A 6,079-nucleotide genomic window follows, 5' to 3' on the forward strand; every position below is an offset into this window, starting at 1 on the left:
GCTAAGGGGACAGCTCCGAGTTGGGAAGGCGAGGAAGAGACTGACACTCCAGATCCAACTCTCCAGGTTTTTCCCAGCTCCGCTCCCCAAGCTTCTGAGGTCTCCCACTAAAGGGTCGTCCAGCTCCTGGATCCCAACAAGTAGAAGGCTGCCAGGCTGGTCGTCTCCCTCCAGAGAGCCCCGGGACCCTTGGGCATGATGGGAGAGAGGGCTGAGAACGCGGATTCGGGGACCGGGAGGAGGGAGGAGGAGCCTGAAAGGAACACCGGGACCCCGATCTCTGGGACCGCACCCTACAGGGCAGCATCCTTCCCTAGAGAGCACAGCCCAGAGTTCGGGAGGCCCGTGAGTGCCTCGCCATTCTACCTGAACTCCCGGCCTTTGCCCGAGCCGCCACACCCTTGGCGGGTCCCTTCTTCTACATTAGAAGAATGTCCCTGCTTCCCCAAAGAGGCTTCTCCCAGTGGGAGAGCCAGCTGAGCAAAAGGAACTCCGAGATCCGTCCCCAGCGCGCCATGAGGCTGCGGGACAAGTTCCCGGGGACGCCCGGGCCCGATGCCTTATCTCTCTCCCAGCGATGAAGCTAGATCTTCCCTGGGAGCACAAGAGGGAGATGCTATCTGGCTTTGATGTCATGACAGTGGCAGCGCCGCGCATAATAAGATAAAATATTATCTAATATCCCAGATCCCATTAAAGTGTCAAAGTTTAATGTCAAGGCTTTTAGCTCAAACGTTGTTTCCGTTCTCCTGGTGATGGGTAGGTCTGTTCCCCAAGCCTGGAAAACAAAGGGATCGTATTTATGTTTTGTTTTATTTTATTTTATTTTTGGTGAGTGCCCAGCGATCTCCCCTTCTTACTGTCTTCCTTCTCCTCCACTCAGGCAAAGTTAAAACAAGGATGTGGTCTTTATTTTTATCCCGGAGCTTGGCTCCACTTCATTAGTGGTGTAAAATGCATTATTATAATACATTAGCATATTAATAAAGGCGATGTGACCCAGAGAGGGAAGGAGAGATTTGAAATTTACAAGCAAGGAAGGAATAATTGAAAAAGAAGATGAGCAAAGGGCAAAGGGGAAGGGGTTGTGTTTGAAGGGTGAAGTGAGGGGGGGGCTCCGATTAGCCCAAGAACTGCCCAGACTCCCAAGAAGTAGAGAGCAGGAGTAGTTCTATGCCTGAGTGAAAAGGAAATAGGCCTGGGTGTTGAGAGATGGGATGCAAATCTAAGATCTCCTGCTTTCTAGCAATGAGGCCTTGAGTCACTCATTGTGCTTCTCTGAGTTTCCTTAAATAAAATGAAGAGGTTCAACTAAACCAACAATGAAAGGGAAAATGGCAGCGCTGAGAGTGACTTCATAAGGCATCTCATCTAACCATAACATTTACAGAAGAAGAAACTATTTCCCAGGCACTTTCATGTCTGTGAGAGAGAGGCAGAAAGAAAGGAGAAGATCTAAGTGACCTTTTAGTCATACTAGTTCTAGAGATGGAAATAGCCTCGGATGACATCTGCCCAACTCCTTTCATTTTACAGATGAGAAGCCCCGAGAGCACATCAGGGTTGACAAAACCACACAGACTGGGTCAGAATCTGAATCCAGATCTTAAAGCAATTGATATGGAGTCAAAGACAAGGCTTCTTTTCTGAGCACTACATGACCTTAAATGAATCACACTGGGAATCTCAGTTTCTTCATCTGCAAAATGTAACATTAGACTGCATGTCCCCTGAGGTCTATAAATCCATGATTGCTGAAGTATCTTCCAATTCTAAACCTCTAATCTTTGTTACCCCTTCCAACCCTAACATAAAATTCTGAGATTCTGTATGATCCCAACTCTTCATCTAATTAGCAAAGTGAGCAAAGTCCCTTCCCATAACTGAGCCTCAATTCCTTTATCTCTAAGGGAGAGAAATGAATCTAGATGAACTCCAATGATTCTCCTAGTTATAAAATTCTGTTATAGAAAACTCTCCATTCTGTTGATTAGCATTCTGTTGATTAGCATTAGAATTCACACTGAATTGAATTAAAATCCATGTGCCCTTTAAGAAAAATATACCACTTCATCAGTTAGGTACATTGAAGTTTCAAATCTGATATGCAATAGTAGATAGGCATCTTCACTGTTTATTTCCTTTGTTTTACCAATTAAATGGCAATAGCCTAAATCCCAAAGTGGATATTGCATCTTTTTTTTCCCCCCTTAAGCTATTGACTTCCCAGAATGCTGCAGGATGGGAATCTTTGTCAAAATGAAACATTTTCCATGGGGAAGTCACCTCTTGGAAAGTGTATGCTCTGTTAAAAATCACCCAAATACCAGATATGAAAGATCTCTTTTGAAAAGTCTGTAAATGCTGCTGAATTCCCAAGCCCAAATACCCTCAAGAATCTTGAATAATTCAATAGAGTCCTGAGGAATTCCTGACTCCAAAGGAAGGAAGGACGGAAGGAAGGACGGAAGGAAGGAAGGAAGGAAGGAAGGAAGGAAGGAAGGAAGGAAGGAAGGAAGGAAGGAAGGAAGGAAGGAAGGAAGGAAGGAAGGAAGGAAGGAAGGAAGGAAGGAAGGAAGGAAAGAAGGAAGGAAGGAAAGAAGGAAGGGAGGGAAGAAGGGAGAGAGGGAGGAAGGGAGGGAAGAAGGGAGAAAGGGAGGGAGGAGAGAGTGAGGGAGGGAGGGAGGGAGGAAAGAAAGAAAGAAGAAGGGAAGGAAGCAATATACATGGGAAAAAGCCACTCAAGGGCATTCTTTTCCTTGCTGATGAATTCTAACCCTCTCTGGCAAACAAAGTAGAACTGAATTGAAAGGCTATGTAACATGGGCAAGATGAAATAAAATATCTTTTAAGATCCTTCCAGGCTCTAAAGCCTTTAATCTTATGTCAGACAAATTAAGTCCAGCTTTTGAAAAATAGATCCTGCTTTGCCACCTTCCTGGAAGGGTTAAATAAAAACTGTGGAATTTCTGCCACCTATTTACTTGTGCACTCATATTGTGCCTGTCAGAAAGAGATTGAGAATGGCCTCTCCCAGAGAGGGTCAAGGGGACCTGAGACAGTGTCGGGAAATCAGAGAGCAGAAATAGCCACTAGGGGGCCCTAAAAGCATCTACAAGGAAGGAGACATGACCATCCTCTCCCCAACTTTCCATCTTCCCCATTTCTTTTTCTTTTCTTCAAGCCTGAAAGGGGAATCTGAAATTAGTACTTGGAAAAGACTACAAGGTGCAGTTTGGAGGCAGAATGCTGTTATGTGCATTTGTGTTTGCATGGTGTGTGTGTGTGTGTGTGTGTGTGTGTGTGTGTGTGTGTGTGTGTGTGTGTAAAGTTTTTGGAAAGGGGAGTTGATAAGGAGTGAGAATATGGAGCAGGAATTAGAGAAGTGATTGTATATGTGTGTATATATATGTATATGTTTGCATGTATGATATAGGTATATCTGTTGTATGTAAGTGCATATTACATGTGTGCTTGTGTGAGTATACATACAACTAAGAAGAGCTGCAAGGCACATGTATGCGTATACACACACATGAACCTGTATGTTTATCTCATACCTGCAATTATGTGTGTATGTATGTATATTGACCCCTTATTTCCACCCCATTTCAAATAGCTGTTGTATTTTTCCATCTTTAACCACCATGATATGGGTGGAGGTTGTGTGCAGAAAATACTGAATTTAGAACAAGAAACCCTAAGAAGTTACAGACTCATTTCCTACACAACTGTGACTAACTAACTCAATTTCTCAGTGCCTCATTTCTTTAGCTCTAAAGTGGGATTGATAGCATATGTAGTACCTATTTCACAGAGTTTTTGGTGAGTTTTTGTAGTAGTAACGATAATAAGAATCTAGAATCTGAGAGTTGGAAGACACCTCAGAGACCAGCATGCTAAAGCCAAGAGTTAATAATTTATTCAGGAAGCTAAGTGGAAAGCATTGGCAATTTTTGTTTGTTTATTTTTAAGTAGGGGAATGATGCGGTCATAGTTATAATCTTAAAGTAATACTGATTCCTTTGACTTTCCTATTAGTAGCTATTTTGAGAGGTAGCATGGCATAATATCTGCCACTGGAATCAGGAAAACGTGGGTTCTAGTACAATCTGTAACTTTTATTGGCTGCATAAATCTTTTCATCTCTGTGTCCTCCATCATCCCCTATTGCAGCCCCTTAAAATTATAACAGCTTCAGGACTCTCTCCTGAGCCTTCTTTCTCTGTAGATGATTTAGTATTTATTTAATCATCTATTGATGATTTCATTAACTCCAAATGACTCAAATATCATCTCAAAGCAGAAGTCTCCAAGATCTATTTATCAGGGGGCAGTTAGGTGGTGCAGTGGATAGAGCACCAGCCTTGAATTCAGCAGGACAGGAGTTCAAATCTGATCTCAGACACTTAACACTTCCTAGCTGTGTGACCCTGGGCAAGTCACTTAACCCCAGCCTCAAAAAAAAAAAAAATATATATATATCTATTTATCAAGTCCATCTTCCTCTCCTGAACACCACTCCCTCATGTCCAACCCTCATGATCATGCTTATTGGACTTCATCATCTGATGATCAACTCATCATCCTATAGGCATCTCAAATTCAACATGTTCCAAACATTAGTATTAATACTTTTCCCTAAGCCATCCCTCTCTTCCTAACTTGTCTATTTTTGTTCAAGGGACTTGGGTCTGTAAACTCAAGGTCATTTTCAACTCTTCCTTCTTTTTTATCACTCATATTCATCCAGATGCCAAATTTTGTTTATTTTCTCTACAAAAGATCTTTATTTGTACTTTTTTATCCACTCAGATCACCACAATCTTGCATCAGGTCCTTGCCATCTTTCAAGTGGATTATTACAACTTCATAATTAATCTCATCTCTAATTTCTTCCTTCTCTAATCTATCATTCACAAAGCTGCCCAATTGATTATACATACATATATATATATATATACATATATATATATATGTATATATATATATATATGTATATATGTATATATATATATGTATATATATATATGTAGGGTTTGGCTTATGCACAGATACTTAATAATTTTCTTGTTCATGTTGTTTTGAAATGCCCCCAAAAGTCTCAAAGCAATCTTTGTGTGGTGAAATTGTAAAAATAATAAGACTATTAAACAGTGAAAAAACAACAACAAAAAACCCAGAATAGAGGTCTATCTTGTCTCTTCACCTCAAAGTTGTAGCATCTTTTGTCCAGAAATCACTTTATATATCATTTGTATGTGTACATTCTGTCTCTCTACCCCTCCCTCCTCCTCCCTCCCCATCCCTTTCCTTTAGCCCTTTCCCCCCTCATTTCCTTCCCCTCCCTCCCTCCCTCCCTCCCTCCCTCCCTCCCTCTCTCTCTCTCTCTCTCTCTCTCTCTCTCTCTCTCTCTCTCTCTCTCTCTCTCTCTCTCTCTCAACATCCCAGAGCTAACACTATAAATAGTGAAAAGATGGTAGCAATGCTAGAGGCCATTTGCTCACTGGGTAGTACCCTATCCCAATGAAATCATGAGTCTAAGACCTATCCATGTGTCTTACATATGCTGTATGCAGTATTCTCTTGTTATATCTGTTTTTTCAAATAGGGACTGTTTCACTTCATCATCAGATGCCCACATGCTTAGCCCCGGGGCCTAGTGCATCATGGTATCTTAGGAAATGTTCTTTCACTATAATTAACAGCAGAATGAGGTATGAAACTCAAATCTTCCAGGTCTTTTCTACTAGGTGTGAATCTAGGTAGGAACAAGTAGGGGAAGTAGACAAAAGAGCATGTAAGATAGCACTGTTGTGCTAGCTAATGGCCAAAAGAGAGTTAAGAAACTCTTTGCTATTGGATTAATTATAAGGTATTGAAAAAAATCACCAAATTAAGTGTTAATGGATGTATGAGGCAAACATAATTTAGCTAAAGCACAAAAGTAGTGGAGAATAGAGACATTAGTCTAGTAATGGGAACAAAGCCCTGGTTTCCTCACTGAATGGAAAATATTTTATATTGAAGTCATGTGCATTCTCAAGACAAGATTCAAGCATTCACAAATTAACTTCCG

The sequence above is a fragment of the Sminthopsis crassicaudata genome, chromosome 5 (genome assembly GCF_048593235.1).
Source record: "Sminthopsis crassicaudata isolate SCR6 chromosome 5, ASM4859323v1, whole genome shotgun sequence".
Taxonomy (NCBI): domain Eukaryota; kingdom Metazoa; phylum Chordata; class Mammalia; order Dasyuromorphia; family Dasyuridae; genus Sminthopsis; species Sminthopsis crassicaudata.